The 21008-nt window shown below is 46.4% G+C and overlaps 1 long non-coding RNA gene across 1 annotated transcript; it reads left to right on the top strand.

Moving 5' to 3' along the window:
- The first annotated feature begins 1127 nt into the window (after positions 1 to 1127).
- Positions 1128 to 17742, top strand: LOC308516838. The gene is made up of 4 exons (XR_013995790.1): positions 1128 to 1228; positions 1331 to 1401; positions 2841 to 2945; positions 17144 to 17742. It is a non-coding gene; the product is annotated as an uncharacterized lncRNA (long non-coding RNA).
- The last annotated feature ends 3266 nt before the right edge of the window (positions 17743 to 21008 follow it).

Below are 21008 nucleotides of genomic sequence, written 5' to 3'. Positions count from 1 at the left end.
TGGTTTTCAGGGAAAACTGGCAAGAGAAAAAGAAGAAAAATAATCAGGAGTCGCCCCAATACTTTGGAGTCCAGGGCCCCCTTTTCTCAGGTCCTCACCAGAGATGGCTTTTTCCTCAGCATTTGAGGGATTTATGCCCAAGCCCTGGCGTTGGAGCCCGGCCAGAAGAGAAGGGGGAAGGGTCCAAGGGTCCACTCTGGCTCCCACAGTCCCCTGATCCAGTCCTCTCTGAGTCATTCCCGTCCTGCTCACAGAGCAGTGCTAAGACTCACTGTCTTCAAGACAAATCAGCTCACCACCGTGCTGGTCACAGGCCAAGTTCTCAATTCTCTCCCCACTCAGCCCACTGCTGCTCTCTCTGGAGTCCGCAGATAGTATTCTCTCTGAGACCACGGTTGTCATCATTGGGTGGACAGCTGGCCATTCGTCTGCTCCATCTCGGTGGCTCCAGAATGATGTGTTTTCTTCTTTGGAGAAGAAAAAAAAAGAGCAAGAGTATGGGTCTGGACAGCAAGTAGCCTCTCTGTAGAAATGCATGGACAGTGAGTTTTTTTACTCTTAGTACTTTGAAGTGCTAGGTCCATTGGCATGCGGTACTTTTATTTTATTATTCTTTCTGGATGTTCTTCCTGAAGGTGACTGAGTTGGCTGGCTGCACAGGTGAAGGAACAAGAGGGTGAGTGTGCTGTCCTATGTGCCAAGTAGCAAGGAGTTTGTGCTGTTCTGCATTTCTGAGCCTCTCTCACCATGTGAGTCAGGTCTGGCCTGATGCGAGGATAGCCATGAGTGGCTGCTCCCAGGCCATCCTGACAACACTCCTCTGTCCCACCTCTACACCATGGGGCTGTGCTCATTGTCAGCTGAATCCACAAGCCAGGGGAGCCCTGGAGCCCTCAGTCACTGTGTGGAGAGCTTTGGTGGCTCCCTGGCCCACATCATGAACCAAAAAGAGCAAGATTTTATGGGGTACAGACACTGAAAAGGCCTTCATGACAGCCCTACATTATTACCCTAATGATATAGGTTTGGATGGACAATTACAAACTCCCTACTTGACCACAGAGTAAAGTATGAAACCTTAATGAGTGACACTCCGTCTCTCATCTTCGTTTCACCCCTTAAAATAGGGATGTGTTGACTTCATCCACCAGCATTACTTCTTCCATCTTGCATTCAAATTGACAGGAAAATTGGAGCCATCTATGGAAGGAGAGAGCATATGAAGACGGTATTATTTTTACCTTAATTTTGAGCACCACTCTGTTGAGTACAAAGAAAAAATTATTTTTCTTTCCTGACCTTTAACAGAGCATAGGTATCTTTCCTACAGTTGAGATCTGCAGATGATTAAAAGGCACGTGCTTCCAACGACAATGCTGCCTTCCTTCATCCTTGTCCTTGGTAAGTGTCACCCCTGGGCCCTGTACCCTGGTCCCAACCAAGCCACCGAGAAGTGAATCTGCTCTGTGGAGGAGACCCTGGCCCAGCGTTCCTGGAATGGCACAAAAGGCCCAGACTTGTCACTTGGTGGATGTGGTTTAATGAAGCAGAGGGTCACTGTGGGAGGATTGTGCTGCCGGTGTTGTGTTTTGTGAGATTGTTAAAAGGTTTGAAGCTCCTTTAAGAAACCAGGTGGTACAGTGAAGGAGCTGTTCCCCCAAGTGATCGCATTAGAGGTGGCTGAGACACAGCAGCTGTATTAAAAGCTGTGGAAGCTTCATGATGGGATGAGAACTTAGCTGTGTAGGTCACTGGTCTGGATGGTGGCCCTCAATCCCACTGACCACCAGTTCCTGTGTGCAATTCCTTATACTCAGCCCTGACCCCAACGGGACCTGCTGGACCAGATTCTCTGGGGCAAGACAACCAAATCTGGTTGTCGCCCCTTTTATTTTTTAACCTTTTAAAATTATAATTGTAGATTCCCATTATTTATAAGAGATAACGCAGAGGTAGCCCATGTAATCTGACCCGGTTTCCCTCAATAATATCTTATAAAAATCTCACAACCAGGATATTGACAGTGACCCAACCACCCATGTAGGGCCCATAGAAAACAGCTCTACCCGATTCTCCCACACCCAGGACAGTGCCTTCTTTTTTTTTTTTTTTTTTTTGGTATATTATTATCACAGTAATATATACAAAATGAAATTTACCATTTAAACTATTTTTCAGGGCACAATCCAGTGGTCTTAAGTGGTCCTTAACACAACTTAACATTCATATTGTCGTGCTGCCCTCACCACCATCAGCTCCATCACTGTTCTCATCTTCTCCAACTGAAGCTCTGTCCCCACTAAACAACAACTCTGCATCCACTCCCCCATTACTGGTACCCTCCATCTTACCTCTATGACTCTGAGGCCTCTAGGGACCTCATGTGAGTGGGATCGCACACTATTTGTCCTTTTGTGACTGGCTTATTTCATTGAGCATCATGTCTTCAGGGTCCATCCAGGTTGTAGCATGTGCCACAATGGCCTCTTTTTCTAAATTGAATATATTGGCGTGAGATTGGAAATGAAATCAGGTAGCTTTCAGGTATACAGTTCTGTAATACATCATCTGTATGTTGAATTATGTGTCTCACCGCCCTCCCCCCGACCCAAGTCAGGTCTCCTTCAATCACAATTTATCCTTTCTAAACCCTCTTCTACACACACCCCTCTCTCTCTGATAATCACCAAACTGTTGTCTGTGTCTATAGGTCTTTTCTTTGCTTAATCCCTTCACTTTTCCCCTAGTCCCCCAACCTCCTCCCCTCTGACAGTATTCAGTCAGTTTTCTGTATCTATGAGCCTTTTTCTATTTTGATTGTAGTTTATTTTGTTCATTAGAGTCCACATATAAGTGAAACCATAAGGAACCTGTATTTCTCTGACTGGCTTACTTCACTTCACTTAGCATAATACTCACCGGCTCCATCCATGCTGTTGCAAAAGGTAAGATTTTCTTCATTTTCTATTGTGTGTGTGTAGGTGAGTAGTATTCCATTGTGTTAATGTACCATAGCGTTTTCTCCATTTATCTGCTGCTGGGCACTTGGGCTGCTATGAAATCTTCGCGATTGTCAATAATGCTGCCGTGAACATAGCATGGCATATATCCTTTCCGATCAGTGTTTCAGGTTTCTGCAGAGATATTCTCAGAAATGGAAATGTTAGGTTATAAAGCAGTTCTATTTTTAATTTTTGAGGGAACTTCATACTGCTTTCCACAGTGGTTGCACCAATCTGCATTCCCACCAAGAATACACGAGAGTTCTCTTTTCTCCACATATTCACCAGCACTTGATGTTTATTGATTTATTGATGATAGCCATTCTGACAGAGGTGAGGTGATACCTCGCTATGATTTTAATTTCCATTTCTGTAATGATTAGTGATGCTCAGCATCTTTTTATTTGTGTAATAATCATCTGCAGATCCTCGCTGGAGAAGTGTCTGTTTAGGTTCTTTGCTCATTTTTAAATTGGATTGTTTAATTTTCTTATGATGTTGAGTTTCTTAAGTTCTTCATAAATTTTGGATATTAAACCCTTATCTGATGTATCAGTGGCAAATATGTTCTCCCATTCAGTGGGTTGTCTTTTCATTTTGTTGATGGTTTCCTTTGCTGTGCAACAACTTTTTAGATTGATGTAGTCCCATTTGTTTAGTTTTTCTTTTGTTTCTGTTGCCCAAATAGATATATCAGAATAAATAAATATTTCCATGAAAACTTATTGCCTTTATTTTCTTCTAGAATTTTTACGGTTTCAAATCTCACTTTCAAGTCTTAATCCATTCTGCATTTTTTCTTCAATATGGTGTAAGAAGGTAGTCTGCATTCATTTATTTTTCTACTTATGTGTCCAATTTTCCCAATAGCATTTATTGAGTGGACTATCTTTACCACATTGTATAGTCTTGTGTCCTTTGTCAAATATTAATTGACCATAAATGTATGGGTTTATTTCTGGACTTTTTATTCTGTTCCAATGATCTTTATGTGTGTTTTATGCCAGTACCATGCTATATTTATTACTATGGCCTCGTAGTATAGTTTGTTATCAGGTAGCATGATTCCTCCCACTTTATTCTTCTTTCTCAAGATTACTCTGGCTATTGGTTTGGTTTTATTTTGTTGTTTTTTTGTTGTTTGTTTGTTTGTGTGTGTGTGTGTGTGTGTGTGTGTGTGTGTGTTGGGTTTTTTTGTTGTTGTTGGTTTTTTGTTTTTTTTTTTGTGTTTCCATATAAATTTTTGTGATATTTGTTGTAGCTCTCTGAAATACGTCACTGGACATTTGAATGTTGTTAATTCTTCCTATCTTTGAACACCATATATGCTTTTATTTATTTGTATCTTCTTCAACTTCTTCCTGTCTTCCTTCCTTTCTTTCACTTTCTTCTTTCTTTTTCTTTCTTTTTTTCTTTCTTTCTTCTTCATAATCTTTATTATGTTCAGGTGAATTCCCTCTATTCACATTTCGCTGAGAGTTGTTATAATGAATAGGTGTTGTGTTTTGATGCTCTTTCTGCATCTATTGTTATAACCATGTGATTTTTATTTATTTTGTTTACGATGTATCATGTTTTTTATGTGTAGATACTGTACAAAGCTTGCATCCCTGGAATAAATCCCACTTCATTATGGTGTGTAATCTTTTTAATGTATTACTGGATCCAGTTTGCCAATATTTTGTTGAGGATTTTAGCATCTATATTCATCAGGGCTATTGGCCTATAATTTTTTTCTTTGTAAAGTCTTATTCTGGTTTGGGATTAGGAGAATGCTGAACTCATAAAATGAGCTTGGGAGTCTTCCCTTGTCTTGAGTGTTTTGGATGAGTTTGAGGAGAACAGGTGCTAGTTCTTCTCTGACTGTTTGATGAAATGCACTGTGAAACCATCCAGTCCAGCACCTGCATTTGTTTTTTGCTGCTTTGTTTATTTCTGCTCTGATCTTTATTATTTTCTTTATTCTTCTCACTTTATGGTGTCTTTGTTTTTCTTTTACACTAGTTCCTCTAAGTGTCAAGTTAGATGATGTATTTCAGATTTTTCTTGTTTCTTGAGGTAGACCTGAAATGTTAGGAATTTCCCTCTTAGGACTGCTTATGCTGTGCTCCATAGAGTGAGGATTGTTGTGCTCTCATTTCCATGTGTTTCCAGGTATTATTTCATTATTTCCTTGATCTCATTGTTATCTATTCATTGTTCAGTAACATGTTAATTAGCCTCCAAGACTTTCTGTGTTTTACAGGTTTTTCTTTTTCTTTTTCTGTTTTCTTTTTAATCCTATAATTACTAATTTTTATTGTGGTAAAATAAATATAAGATTTAGAGTTTTAACCACATTTAAGTATACATCAAGTATATTGACATGCAATTCTCACCACCATGTATCCCCAAATTTTTATTTATTTATTTATTTATTTTTGCTTGTCATTGTTTTTATGTCTCTGTTAATAAATTTATTGGGGCAGGGTGGTTTTAGGTGTGTACAATTCAGTAATAGATCACTTGTATATCAGTTTTTTCTCATTGACTTCTAGTTTTATACAGTTATGACCAGAAAAGATTCTTGATATGATTTCAATCTTCGTAAATTTACTGAGACTGTTTTTGTGCCCTAACATGTGGTCTATCCAGATAATGTTGAATGTCCACTTAAAAAGAATGTATATTCTACTGCTTCAGGGTGAAATGCTCTGAAGATACCAATTAAATCCATTTGATCTATTGTGTTATTTCAGGCCACTCATCTTTTTTTTTTTTATTTAAAGACTAGGTATGAGGCCGCCCTGCACAAGGGTGAGAAGGTGCCCAAGTCTCCCCCCCACCTCTCCCTCCCCCCCCAGCCCCCACCCCTCTCCCTCCCCCCCCAGCCTCCGCCCCTCTCCCTCCGCCCCCACCAGCAGGGGCCCCAACCCAGGAGGCGGTCAGGGCCCAAGTCTCCCCCCCACCTCTCCCTCCCCCCCCAGCCCCCACCCGTCTCCCTCCCCCCCCAGCCCCCGCCCATCTCCCTCCACCCCCACCCGCAGGGGCCCCAGCCCAGGGGAGTCAGGGGAGCCTAGGGGAGCCAGGAGAGCATGTCCCACGCTAGGGGGAAGGGAACGCTTCACTGATTTCAGTGTCACCCTTGCGCAGGGGCCAGCCTAATCTCATCTGTATCATTCCAGCTTTAGTGTATGTGCTCCTGCTGCTGCTGCAGAGTCCAGCACCAGGCCACTCTTTGCTTCTTGATTTTCTGTGCGGAAGATCCAGCCATTGATTCCAATGGGATGTTAAAATCCCCTACTACGTCTGTATTATTGTTGAACTCTCCATTTATGTACATCAGGATTTGATTTACACATTTACTTGCTCTTATGTTGAGGAAATACGTGTTTGCAAGGGTTATATCCTCTTGTTGGATTGCTCTCTTTATCATTCTGTGGTGTCCATTCTTATTGCTCAATATAGCCTTTGTTTTAAAGTCTGTTTTGTCAGCTATATAGGTTTACCTCCCGGGCTTATTTTTCATTTGTATTTGCATGAAATACCTTTTGCCATCCCCTTGCTTTTTGTCTGTATATCTTTCATTCTGAGATAGGTCTCTTGTTGACTGCATATATATGGTTCTTGATTTCTTATCAATTCAGCTACCATGTCTTTTAATTGCAGCAGTCAAGCCACTTACATTTAAAGTGATGATTCGTAGATATGTTTTATTCTGTTAACTCTGTTTCCCTTTTATTCCTTCTTGATAGTTCTTATACTAATGGTTTGGTGGTAACACACTTGTTTTGCTGTTTCTTGTCTAGGAAGCTCTTTATTTCTCCATCAATTTTAAATGACAGCCTTGCTGGGTGAAGTAGTCTTGGTTGAAGGTCCTAGCTTGTCATTATTTTGAATAGTTTGTGGCAATCCCTACTGGCCTGATATGTTTCTGTAGAGAAATAAGCTGACAATCTTATGGGAGCTCCCTTGTAGGTAACTGACCGTCTTTCTTTTGTTGCTTTTAAGATGTCCTGTCTTTAATCTTTGTCATTTTCATGATGATGTGTCCTGGTGTCAAGCCTTTTTGGGTTCATCTTGTTTGGGACTCTGTGCTTCCTGGACTTGTGTGTCTCTTCCTTCACCAGGTTAGGGAACTGTTTGGTCATTATTTCTTTTAATATGGTGTAGTCCCTTAATCTTTCTTTTCTCCTTGTACTCCTATCATGTGGACGTTGTTAATGTTTCATGTTGTCCCAAAAGTCCCCTAAACAGTCCTCATTTTTAAATGTTCTTTTTTCTTTTTGCTGTTTTGTCTTCTGTGACCTTGTCTTCCAAATCACTAATTTGATTCTCTCCTTAATCAAATTATTTATTTTCTCTAGTGTATTCTTCATTTCAAAGATTTTACTCTTTATTTCTGACTGGATCTTTTATATGGCTTAAATATACATTTTCATGCCTACTATCAGTTTTCAAGTTCCTACTGATTTCATCCATTCTTCACCTAACTTCAATTAACATCCGTACAACCATTTTATGTATATATATATATGCAGTATCTGGAATATTGCTTGCCTCACTTTGTTTAGCATTTTTTCTGGATGTGTCCCCTGTTCTTAAATTTGGGGCATGTTTCCTAGCATTTTGGCTGCCTCTGTGTGTTTGTTTCTTTGTATTAAAATCCAGGTCTTTGGTAGTGTGGCTTCGTGTAGTAGGAGTCCTGTGGAACCCAGTGGCAATTTCTTCTTGATCATCTGAGTTGAGTGCTCCAGGGATGTCCCGTGTGTGTTATGTGAACCTTCCTGTGGCAGTTGATTCTTGATGGCTGTTGGCCCATGCATGTACTGAGTCGATGCTCAGGCTAGTTGGCTGCGACCACAGTGTACCCTGCCTATAGTATAGTGTATAAGCTGCTGACAGGTGTTGACCACGTGGAGTGCAATTCATCTCAGCGGGGTCTGGTGCCTGCCTAGATCTCTCTTTGGATCTGCCACTTCTGAGGCTAATTGTATCCTTCTCTGATGTGCTCTGAAGCTGGCCACTGGGCTTGTTGGTCCTGGGGCTTCCTGGGAGCAACTCTGGTGCTGAACAATGTCAGATGCTTGATGTGATTGGCCCAGGGCAATCTATTTGCATCTACAAAGCAATTCACAATTTGTGACAGGCACTCCTGAGGCCCAGTAAGCACAGGAAGGCCCAGGCAGGGCACCAAAGCTGGCTTTTACTAGCACTGATTCCGGGGACAGGTCAGCAAAAGTCCCAGAGCACACCATGTTCTGCCTCCCTGTCTGCCTCCATCTGCCGAGTGCCTGTTATTCTCCGCTAATGATAGAGTCTCTGGAAGCACTCAAGTTGCATGAGGTAGGTTCTCAGGGAGTCCCCAGGTAGAGGTGAGTGGTGTTCACCAGATGGATGCAGGTTCAAGTTCAGTGTCAGTGTTGGGTCTGAGGCCACTCAGCAAATGTCCCAGGGGATATCAGGTCCAGCTGCCACCCGCTGGGTCCTCACACATCTTTGAGCAGTGTACAGAAGACAAAGACCTGGCATTGTTTGTAGGAGGAGAATGAAAAAGTCAAAAGAGGCTGCTTCCCAGGATTGAAGATGTCTGGAATCTGTAGTCTGAGATCAGCCGTGTGAGCTTAAGGGCTTTGCAGAGGGTCTGTGGATTCTCAAAGGCCAGAGAGCTGCTTTCTGTTGTAGATGATCCATGGGTCCCCTGGGATGCCACAGGGGAGCGAGAGCATGGTGGGATCATGCAGGTGTCATCCAGTCATCATGTAGTGAAAAGTTGAGTCCCCTTATGGGTGGCTGATTTCAGCAGATTCATCCCTCCATTTCTGTCCTAAGAGAACTGGAGCTCTCTCCAGACTTCTGACCACATGCATGCTCACTGGCTTCCCGGGCAGCACTGTCCCTGCCTTCTTTCCTCAAGGCTGGGTGAGCCAGGCTGGCTGGAGTGTAGGGAAGGGAGGATAGAGGTCCATTTGGTGGGTTGAAATGCTGTGAGAACCTTTAAGGCTTAAATTTATTTTTTCTGTGTTGGCTCCCACACTACAAGTAAGCAGCCAAAGTGATGCTTAGCTCACTCTCAAGGAAGCACAGTTCTGCCCTGCACCAGTGCCACACATCACCAGAGCCATGAAGGGAGCTACTGGAGGAAGAAAACAGGGCATTCCTCTCCCAGGAGTGTAACACCCTCACAGGCATGATGCTGTCTGGAGAGCTGACCACTGTTGGAGCGCTTAAGGCTTTTAGGCACAGAGTGTAATTATCTGATTTACATTTTTTAAAGATCACTCTGATTCGCATTTTCATTTTTATTCAAAATTGTTTTACTACTTTAATTTAGTTTCAATTAGGGATGACATTCAATATTAGTTTCAAGTGTACAAAATAGTGGTTAGACATTTATATAACATATAAAGTCATCTCCTGATAAGTCTAGCATGGGATATCTTTGAAAAGGGTATTAATCGTATTCATGAGGGCTCCACCCTCATAACCTAATCAACCTCAAAAGACCCACCTTTCATTTACTTTTAATCAACCGTATTTGGGTGACATTCATTAATGAAATTGCATAGGTCAGGTGTGCAATTCTATATTGCATCATCAGTAGATTGCATTGTGTGTTCACTGCCTTCAAGTCAAGTCTCCTTCCATCACCATTTATCCCCCCTATTCCCTCTTCTCCCTCCCCCACCTGTCACCCACCAACCCTACCCCCTACTCCCCACAGGCCACCACCACCTGCCACCCGACAACCACACCCAGCCCCCACAGGACTCACCACACCCCCAACCCACAGCCCCCTCCTGCGACCCCATACCACCCACCTGCCAGCTCCCATCCCCCACCACTACCGCTCACCCCCACCTCACACTCTTACCCACACCCCTACCCACACCCCACAACCCACACCTCACACCCCACACCACCCCCCTGATTCTTGACCCCCCATTCCCCAGTCCACACCCCCTAGCCCCCACTCCCCTCCCCCCACCCCCACCTCCCATCCCCCACCCCCCAAGTCCCCACCCCCAACCCCCCACTCCCATCCCCCACTTCCCACCCCTAACCTCCCACCCCCACCCCCCTTCCCCTGTTTGTGATTTGACATTTGAAATGATATTTGAGATGTGTCTTGAGAGCACAGGTAGGATTTAGACAGATGAAGAAGGTGAGAATGTACTTCAGGTACAGAGAGTGGACACTCAGCCTAAAGGCAGGAGAGATGAACACTGGAGAGGCCAGAGCATATGCCCCTCAGATGCCTGTGAGTGAGGGGTCAGGGCAGGGAAACAGAAGACCCTGGCATGGAAGGAAAAGGCAGAGGGATAAGGTGCCCAACCACAGAGTGGTCAGAGCAGGGGAGACAGCAGCCCCTCCATGGGAAGGCAGGGCAGTGGGGGCAGGGGACCAGGGGAGGGACCAATGGACAGGGAGGACAGGGAATGCTGTGAAGGGGCAGGGCTGGGGAACAAGGGCCCCACCATGGGGGAACAGGGGACTCTCCATGGAGGGGTGTGTTTCCCCTGTTACCTGTCTCTACTCCCCTGTCCTCCCTTCCCTGGCCCCTCCATGGATGGTGCCCTAACCTCACTATCCTGCTCAGACTATGTGGGGTCCTTTGTCCTCCCTGCCCTGCTACCTCCCGGGAGGATGTCCTCTCTCCCCTGCCCTGCCATCTATTTAAGGACCTGTGCTGAAATCCTTGCTGTCTCAAAGTAGGGTTCTCTATCCCCCCAGCCTCTCCCCTCCATGGAGAGTTGCCTGTTCCCTCTCCTGCATGACCTGTCCCTCTATGTAGGATTCTGTCTCCTCCCTGCCCTTCTCCCTCAAACTGGGGTTCCCTTTCCCCACTGCTTGCCCCCTCAAAGTGAGGTTCTCTGTCACCCTGCCCTGCCCCTTCCATGAAGGAAACCTTATCCTCCCTGCCCATCCTCCTCAAAGTGAGGTTCTCTACACCCCTGCCATGCCCCATCCATGGAGGGTTCCCTGCCTCACCTGTCCTGAAGCCTCCATGGAGGTTTCCCTGTCCCCACTGCCCTGCCCTCTCCCTGGAAGTGTCCCCTCTCCTCCCTGCCCAGTCAACTCTATGGAGGATCCCCACTTTCCCTGCCCTCCCCCCTCCATGGAGATTCCCCTCTACTCTCTGACTGGCCAATCATACAGGGTCCCGTGTTCCCAGTCCCCACTGCCCTGCCCTATCAATGGAGAGTTCCCTGTTCCCTATACCCCCTTCACTTCCCCCTCCACATAGAGTTCCCATTCCCACTATCCTTCCCTTCCATGGAGGGTCCTCTCCTTCCTGCCCTGTTACCTCCATGGTAGGTCTCCTCTCCTCTTTACCTGAAACCTCCATGCATGGTCCCCTCTACTCTTTATTCTCTCCCTCCATGGAGGGTCCCTTCTCCTCCCTGCCCAGCCCACTCCATGGAGGGTCACCTCTCCTCTCTGTCTTCTTCCCTCAATGGAGTGTCCCCTCTCCTCCCTGCCCTACCCCTCCATGGAGGGTCCCCTGCCCCACCTGTCCTGTAGCCTCAATGGAGGGTTCCCTGCCCACTGCCCTGTCTCCTCCACGGAGGGTCCCCACTTCCTCTGCCCTCCTTCCTTCATGCAGTGTCCCCTCTCCTCCCTGCCCAGCCCATTGTTTGGGGTTCCCTGTTTCCCTTCCCCACTGCCCTGCCCCCTCCATGGAGGGTCCCCTCTCCTCCTCTCCCTTCCCACTCCATGGAGGTTCCCTTGTCCTTCCCGCAGAGCCACTAAAATTGAGGGTCCCCTCTTCTCCCTTCCCTGTCCCCTACACTCCCCCCTCCATGGAGGATACCTTCTCCTTCTTGACCCATCGCCTCCATGGAGGTTCCCATCTCTTCCCTGCCCTTCCTCTCCCTGGAAGTATCCTTCTCCTCCCTGATCTGTCCCCTTTATTGAGGGTCCCCTCTCCTCCCTGTCTAGCCCATCCCTGTAGGGTTCTCTGTCCCCATCCCTGCCCTCTCCACCCTGGCCTATACCCTCCACGGAGGGATCCTTCTCCTCCCTGAACTGTGGCCTCCATGGAGGGTCCTGACTCCTCCTTACCTGTCCCCTCCATGGAGGGTTCCAATAACCCTACACTCCCCCCTCCATGGAGGGTACCTTCTCCTCCGTGACCCGTCTCCTCCATGGATGTTCCCATCTCCTCCCTGTCTTGTCCCCTCCAGGAAGGGTCCCACCTCCTCCCTGCCCTTACCTCCATGAAGGGTCCCCTCCATGAAGGGTTCCCACCTCCTCCCTGCCCTTCCCATGCATGGAGGGTCCCCTCTGCTCCCTACCCTGCCCCCTCATTGGAGGGTCCCATCTCCTCCCTGCCCTTTCCTCCCATGAAGGATCCCACCTCCTCCCTGCCCTTCCCCTCCATGGTCGGTCCCATCTGCTCCCTACCCTGCTCCCTCATTGGAGGGTCCCCTCTCCTCCCTGCCCTTCCCCTCCACTCAGGGACCCCTCTGCTCCCTACCATGCCCCCTCCATGGAGGGTACAATCTCCTCTCTGTCCTGCCCCTCCATGGAGGGTCCACTCTCCTCCCTGCCCTTCCCCTCCATGGAGAGTCCCCTCTGCTCCCTACCCTACCCCCTCCATGGAGGGTACAATCTCCTCCCTGTCCTGCCCCTCCATGGAGGGTCCCCTCTCCTCCCTTCCCTTCCCCTCCATGGAGGGTCCCATCTGCTCCCTTCCCTGCCCCCTCCATAAAGGTTCCTCCCTCCTCCCTGCCCTTCCGCTCCATGGAGGGTCCCCTTTCCTCCCTGCCCTTCCCCTCCATGAAGGGTCCCATCTCCTCCATAACTGTCCCTTCCATGGAGGGTTCCCTGTAACCACTGCCCTGCACCCTCCATGGACGGTCCCCTTTTGTCCCTGCCCTGTACCCTCCATGGAGAGTCCCTTCTCCTCCCGGACCACCCCTCCATGGAGGGTCCCACTCCTCCCTGGCTGTCCCCCCCATGGAGGGTCCCCTCTCCTCCCTGCCTTCTCCCCTCCATGGAGGGTCCCCTCTCCTCCCTTCCCTTCCTCTCCATGGAGGGTCCCATCTGCTCCCTACCCTGCCCCCTCCATGGAGGGTCCCATCTCTTCCCTGCCGTTCCCCTCCATGGAGGGTCCCCTCTCCTCCCTGCCCTTCTCCTCCATGGAGGGTGCCATCTCCTCCATAACTGTCCCTTCCATGGAGGGTTCCCTGTCACCATTGCCCTGCACCCTCCATGGAGGGTCCCCTTTTGTCCTTGCCCTGTACCCTCCATGGAGAGTCCCTTCTCCTCCCGGCCCACCCCTCCATGGAGGGTCCCTTTCCTTCCTGCATGTTCCCTCAAAGGAGGGTGCCCTGTCCCCACTACCCTGCACCCTTCATGGAGGGTCACCTTTTTTCCCTGCCCTCTACCCTCCATGGAGAGTCCCTTCTCCTCCCGGCCCACCCCTCCATGGAGGGTCCCACTCCTCCCTGCCTGTCCCCTCCATGGAGGGTCCCCTCTCCTCCCTGCCTTCTCCCCTCCATGGAGTGTCTGCTCTCCTCCCTGCCTTCTCCCCTCCATGGAGGGTCCTATCTCCTCCCTGCCTGTCCCCTCCATTGAGGGTCCGCTCTCCTCCCTGGCTGTCCCCCCATGGTGGGTCCCCTCTCCTCCCTGCCTTCTCCCCTCCATGGAGGGTCCCCTCTCCTCCCTGCCGGTCCCCTCATTGGAGGGTCCCTTTCCTCCCTGCATGTTCCCTCAAAGGAGGGTGCCCTGTCCCCACTGCCCTGCACCCTTCATGGAGAGTGCCCTTTTTTCCCTGACCTGTACCCTCCATGGAGAGTCCCCTCTCCTCCCTGCCCGCTCCCCTCCATGGAGGGTCCCCTCTCCTCCCTCCCCTCTCCCCTCCATGGCGGGTCCCCTGTCCTCCCTGCCCTGCCCCCTCCATGGAGGTTTACTGCCTCCCCTACCCTGTCCTCTCCATGGAAGGACCCCTTCCCCCTGCCCTGCCCCCTCCATGCAGGGTCTTCTGGTTCCCTGCCCTGTCCCATCACTCACAGGCTCTGAGAGGCATGTGCTCTGGTCCCCAGTGTTCATCTGTCCTGCCTCCAGGCCGTGTCCACTTTCTGTACCTGAAGCACATCTCACCGTCTTCATCTGCCCAAATCCTCCCGGGCTCTCAGGACACATGTCAAATATCATTTCAAATGTCAAATCACCGAGTGATCTTTAAAAAATATAAATCAGATCCCCCTATACTCGTGCCTAAAAGCCTTCCTGCTGTGACAGCATTTTCAACCCGCACTAGGGCACTCTATGTCCCCCCCCCCGCCCCCCCCCGCTCTCTGCTGTTCCCATCTAGCCTGGCTGTCCTTGCCCTGGGGCACTGCCTCTCCTTTTGGGGTGGCTTCCCCAGGTCTCCATGGGGCCAGCTCTGTCTCAACAGCCATGTCTCAGTTTAAATATGTTGAGGAGCCCTTTCCTGAGCCTGCTGGGGAGTCACTCTGCTCGGGAGCCCCCATCTAGCCCTATGGTATATCACCTGGCAGTAGGTCACAATACTAACAGAGGTCAGAATGGTAAAACAGGTCATAGAGGTAACCTAGCCACCATGCCAGGTCAGCCATGTGGGCCAACCTCTCAAGTTTTCTGGTGGTGTTGTTGTTAAAAATCAGTGAATAAACAATTATTGACACCAACACACCCCAGGTCCTCTACAGAAAGCACAGGAGGTGTGTCTCCCCCCGAGGTCCTGGCCCTCAGTAACCAGGTGTTCTTCAAAGTGAAAACTGGCTGGGAAGGAGGGGCAGGAAGCCAGGGAGGGACCCCATTTGAGTTGCTGGCTTTGAGGCTGGAGGAAGGGATCAAAGGCCAAGATTTTTGGGAGCCCTAGGAAGCTGGGAGTGGCTTTGGCAGGGAACAGAAGGGAACTGTGCCATAAGGAATGGAATCTGCCACGTCCCCATGAGCAGGCCCCCCGAGGCCTCCTGGGAGGAGGGCAACACAATGAACCACCTCAGGTTTCTGACCCACAGCACCTGGGACCCCACACTTTGTCCTGTGAACCTCTGCGTTTAAAGTCATAGGTCAGGGCACCAATAGAAATCCTTTGTGTCCCTGTGGCTCCCTAGTCATATAAGCTAAGTCTGTTTTCTTCATGGCTCTTGCTGTCTTCTGAAATAAAGTGTGGCCTTGGTTCTTGTTCACCTGTCTGTCTCTCAGGCCCTCTCAGCACCTGAAAGGTGACCTGTGAAGGCCCCGCCCCGAGATCCAGGTAGACATCACACACTTGCTGAATGAATTCCTGAGCGAAGAGCTCTTTTTTGATTTCCTTTATTTTATATTTGTAATAAACCTGATTCATTAACATGTACATACATATGATATCTTAATCCTCTTTAGGACATCCCACATAGATTCATGAATTTTCAAAATATCTTAATTTTTTGGTCAAAACCCGTGTCTCAATTTCTTGTTCAGAAATGCTGTAGCTGCTTTATGACCTGCCTTGGGGAGGAGAGGGCTCTGACTGCAGACCAGGTTCACGCCAGGATGTGGCTCCTGTGCCTGGTCCTTCGCAGGCCAGCCCTTTGGCCTCTGGTGACCAGTTTACCCATGATGCACCTTTACACCTCATCTTCTGCTCACCAGCCTGGTGTTGCTTCCTGAGTTGGGCACAAGGTGCAATATACAGATCCTGTCACATAGAACCCACACCTAAAACCTGTATGTTCTTGTTGACCAATGTCACACTAGTGGATTTAATAGATAAAAATATTCTTTAAAAAATCACATATTAGTTATTTTGCAGATTGAAACTGGTTCAGGGAGATGAAGTGGCTGGTCTGAGGTTCCCCAATATTCCCACTGCTCATGATTCTGAATGCCCAGCACTTTCTTCTCTTTCTCCCATTAGAGTTCAAAGGCCCTGCCTTTTAGAAATCCAAAGAAGCTGAAAAAACAGTAGGAAGCTTCAAACCTCCTTTAGAAAGCAAACTTTAAGTCGGCAGAGGGGAACATCTTCTCTGTCAGTGTTTCTTTGCTTCTTTCTTCATTCATTTGCCAAATGTATGTTTTACAGACATTTCTAGAACTGACCTTTTCAGTACTGGATCTCCCTCTCAGAAGGTGCCTAGGCCTGTGCTAGGACCAAAGAGTCCCCAGTGCTGAGTGGGAATTCAGCAATGACTTTTGAAGGTTTCTTTTTAAGAAATACATGCAAATTCTGATTTTACTTTAATCACTAGATACAGTGGGGCCTTGACTTACGAGTTTAATTCATTCTGAGACCAAGCTCGTTAAGGCGCTCCTTAACTCAAATTACTCTGTCAACTCAATGCAAAAAATCTACCAAGAGACAGCTGGTATCTCAAAAAACTCGTTAGTCGGGACACTTGTAAGTCAAGGCCCCAGTGTACTAGGAAGGGCTCTCCCCTCACAAGAGCCTTTATGCTATTTTCACAAGACACTTGCTCAGTGTCTGGTGAAAGGAAGCTCAGCTTATTTCACAGAAGCACAACAGCTGAAACCACAGCACTATTTCTATAATAAGAAATTTCCTTTGCACATTGTAGTGAGGAAGAAACACCTTTAAGAAGAAATGTCAGATATAGTTACAGTTTTGCATAAACAAAGATAAGTACGGCTCAAAGTTGCAAATATATTCAGTATGTTAAATGTGCAGAAGAAATATAGCTTCTTTACTTGTTTCTAAATGAATTTGCTCTTGAGTCCCCCACCAAAGGATCGAGGGGAGAGGAGCAAAAGAAAATATTTCGCCCAGTTTAGTATCTGAGTTCAGCCTCAGGAAGGGAATCCTGTCTTTAAATGAACCCAGTGCCTTTCCCTTTGGTGTATATGGGGTGGGAGGCGGAGCTATTTTGTTCTTATGGCAACAGGGGCGGAGTCTTTGTATCTCCTATTGTCTCTCAGGGAGTAGCTAGCCTGGGTCCCTGCCTGGGGTCCTACTCCAGGCTTCCCTCTGGAGTTCTACTCACCCAGAGAGTGAGGACATGCAGCATCCATCCCTCCTGGGGGCTCCCAGTCTGCCCCGATAATCCCAGGGGAGCAGTCCTCAGCCCTCCAATTCTAACCCCAGTGTCTGTGTGTCCCCCTCTCCCCTCTGAGAGTCCTGGCTGCAGAGGAGGGGACAGGAGGCATCTGCAGTTCCCTGTCCTCAATCTCCTCATTTGTTCCCACAGTTACCAGAGCTCAGAAGGCTTTGCTTCTCCTTCCTATCCATACAGACCTTCCCTGATGGAAAATTTGAGAACATTGGAAATCAGGGCAGGTAAATGCTTTTCAAGAGTACGTAAGTGTATACAAAGTATTTGAGAAAATTAATTTTGAAATTCCACATTTCTTTTAGTTGCTCTTTTGAAATTTGCTCTGCCTGAGGAGTCATCTGTGATTATTTTTTTTGCATCTCACCTTTCACAGTCTCTTCTCTCATTTTAGTAAAGAAAACCATGCCTTCCCCACCTCCTCCCAGAAATCTTACCATTGCCCCTGGGCGTGACACTCTCCAGCCCTCTGAACTATGAGTGCATGCCAACTAATCGCACTGTATGAAGCAAACCCTATTTGAGAAGGATTTCTTAGGGTGATCTGAAGGCCGCAGGAAAAACAAAAGCAGAGACTTCAGAGGTAGTTGGAGCCTCGGTCACCTCCAGCTACACAAATGTTAAACACAGCCTGACACCTGGCCAGACAGTGTAAAATCTCACAGTGCTCAAAATGGTTGATAAAAGGGAAAAATGGATTATTTTTTTCTTAAATAAACATCTGCATAATAAGAACTAAAAAAACCTAGTTGTCTTCCATAATTCAGGCACTTTACATGTATTGTTCTAATCCCACAATGGTCCCCATGTGCCTCCCATTTTAGAAAGCAGAGAACTGAAGTCAGAGGACTGAAGACAGGAGGCCAGAATTGGTGGGGCTCCAAATCCAGCCAAGTCAGCTCCCCCAGAGCAAGCTGCCTCCTGTGTCCAAGGTTTCCTCATCCTCCCTGATGGAGAGTCTGAGCTTCCGTCCATAACACACATACTGGTGTCTTCATGAATTTCAACCAATTTCCAAAAGAACCAGTGGGAAAAGAATTTTTACGGTTACGGGCAGCAATAGGGACACAGAAGAGACTCTCATTCAGAACAATTGGAGCATAGAAAATGTTTACAGATCTGCTTCCGAATAAATGAATGAATGTCACCCTGGGCTCAATGTTTAGACAGGTGCAGCTACAGAGAGAATCCAGAGACCACTCAGCTGCTCTGTAGACATGGGAGCATCCTACTAATGACACTTGCCTTGACACCTGCCTTGGTGACAAGAATTATGCAGACGGCTTGAGCAGATATACAAAACATTTTATACATCGAAAAAATCTTTAGTTGTGTGTTTTTTAAGTGAATTACTGAATCTTCTGAAACTTATTTTGGCTTTTGCAAAAGTTCAAAAAATTCCACATTCTTCTTATAGTTTCTTTTTTTATTCATTTTTCCCCTGATATTGGAAAAAGATAAAAAATAAAGCCATGTTCAAAGAACATAAAATCCGCCATAATTTCACATCCCACAGTTAACAGATAATAGTATGATCTTTTTCCTTTGTTTCTTTTACATATATATATATATATATCTTATAAAATTGCAAAATTTGGAATTATATATTCAAATGTGTATATACATATATTTATGAAAATATAAGTACACATACTTTTTGCTTCCTCTTGTTTTTAAAATTATGCCATAAACCTTCCTGCACATTCTAAGAAAAGACTATTTTAATGGCTTTGTAATATTCCAGCATATGTTTAAATCACAATTCAGAGAACCAAAATTCTATCGCTGGAAATTTAAGTTTTTTCCACTTGTTCAGCATTATGAATAATAGGAAGAATCAGCACTTTCTAAAACTTTCTCCATTTTTTAAATGAAAGGAAATTAATTTTAAAATCACTAGAAAATCTGTGAGAATAGAAATGTTTTATTTTGCACTGCTCAGCAGTGTAGCCAGCAGCCACATATGGCTATTGAGCTCTCGATAGGTGGTTAGTGCCACTTAGGAGTGTGATTTCTCCTTTTACTTCATTTTAAATTAGCCTCATGTGGGTAATGACTACCTTATTGGTCAAAGCAGAACTTGAGAGCGCCGAATCCTAAGCACTAGACCACCAGAGACTGTGGTACATATAATGAACAACATAAACTGATGAACAAAAACAGATCCAGAGACAGAGAAACATCTATCAGACCACCAACCTAAGAGGGAATGTAGGGGAGGGTGGGCTTAAGAGGGAGAGATCAACCAAAGGACTTATTTGCATGCATATAGGCCTAACCAATGGACACAGACAACAGGGAGGTGAGGGCATGAGTGGGAAGGATGGGTAGGGTAATGTGGGGATAAGAACACATTTGTAATAACTTAATCAATAAATAAATCTTAGAAAAACAAACAAACAAACAGAAACCAACAAAGCAGAACTTGACACTTGGGAGCTCAATGCACTGCTTTGAGAATTTGCTTGTATGCAGGAATACCCCCATCTTGTGGTCTTTTAGAATATTGCTTCTGAAATATTGGGAACTTAGGTGTATTAGCAAGTATGAGCAAGTATTTTTTCTTATAACTTCAGAATGTTCATAAACCATAAGAGTCATCTGGTAGATTATGTAAAGTATCTGGAAGTTTAAAGACTGGCGTGACTAAAAGACAGGGAGTACACAGGGCAAATGAATTGCAGAGGACAGTAAATATTTAGAAAAACACTAAGAATAGAGTCACTCTTTTGATTGGGACACAGGGAGGATTTTAAACAGAGGGGCCTTGTTATCTTCCAAGTCCAACAATATTACTATTTGCAGATAAGGCTTCGTATGGTTATTCCTAGAATTAGTATAATTGGGAAATGATCACATTCAGGCATCAAGGATATCTTTTTCCAAGAATGGCGAAATGTGAAGAGTTCCTGGAAGTTGGTTCATCCTTGAAATACCCTTGAAACAGATTTCATTGGAGATTTATCACTAAAGCACACCCCTTTGGGGCATGTTACCAAATATCCAGGATGCTACTTTAATATCCAGGTTTCAGAGCAGACTGTGACTTCCTAGTTCATTGGTTGATGCTCAATCACTGAGCAAGACTAGCTAGGCATATTTTGTTGATTTTAAAATGTGCAATATGCGACATTTAAAATCACTTGAAATCCAAATACAGTGCTAATAATAACGCACACGGCCTTCATCTACTCTGTGTAGGACAAGGGTCTGCAAACTTCCTGTGTCAAGGGTTTGGTAGTAAATGGTTTGGGCTCTGTAGACAATACCATGCTGGTCATAACTACTCAACTCTGCCATTGTAACTTGCAAGTAGCCAAAGACGATGTGTAAATGATTGTACATGACTGCTCCCAGTGAAACGGTAATTATGGACACCAAACAGTAATTATGGACACCAAAATGTTAATTTCATATTATGTTTATGTATCAAAAATATTCTTTTCATTGTTTTCTAACATTTAAAAAGTGAATAAAAATGATTCTTATCTCATGGGACATATATAAACAGGCAATAGTCCAGATTTCACCCGCTGACTATAACTTCCTGACACCTGGTACACAGACAATATAATGACATACCCTCCTTTATAACATCTACAAAAAAATTATTTCCTTCTTTAATATAAAACATTTAATAAAATAAGTCAAAAATTAAAAGCTCAGATATTGTACATGATGATGAGCAAACCAGTGACCTAATGGAAAATTCTGGCTCTCGACAGTGACTTGGTCAGAATGCAGAAGTGTCCTGTGTTGAAGTTATTCTGCTGGGACAGACTGTCAGTAAGCAATGCTGGGTGGAGGAACTAACCCAGACTCCTGAGCACAGGAGGATGGCAGCAAGGAGCCCAGGGTGGCCTCCTGGTACTGCCCAGAGGCGCCACCAGGTGGCGCTGCAGGGGCAAACCATCCTGGCATGCCAGCCTGGCAGATGTGGCCACAGGCGCCCACATGGGTGAGGAGGACAAGCCTGGGGACCGCGAGTCACAGGAACCGCTGG

The sequence above is a fragment of the Myotis nattereri genome, assembly GCF_964212035.1.
Source record: "Myotis nattereri genome assembly, chromosome: 3".
Classification (NCBI taxonomy): domain Eukaryota; kingdom Metazoa; phylum Chordata; class Mammalia; order Chiroptera; family Vespertilionidae; genus Myotis; species Myotis nattereri.
The sequence above is the reverse complement of the archived record's forward strand: the minus strand, read 5'-3'. Positions and strand labels throughout refer to the sequence as shown.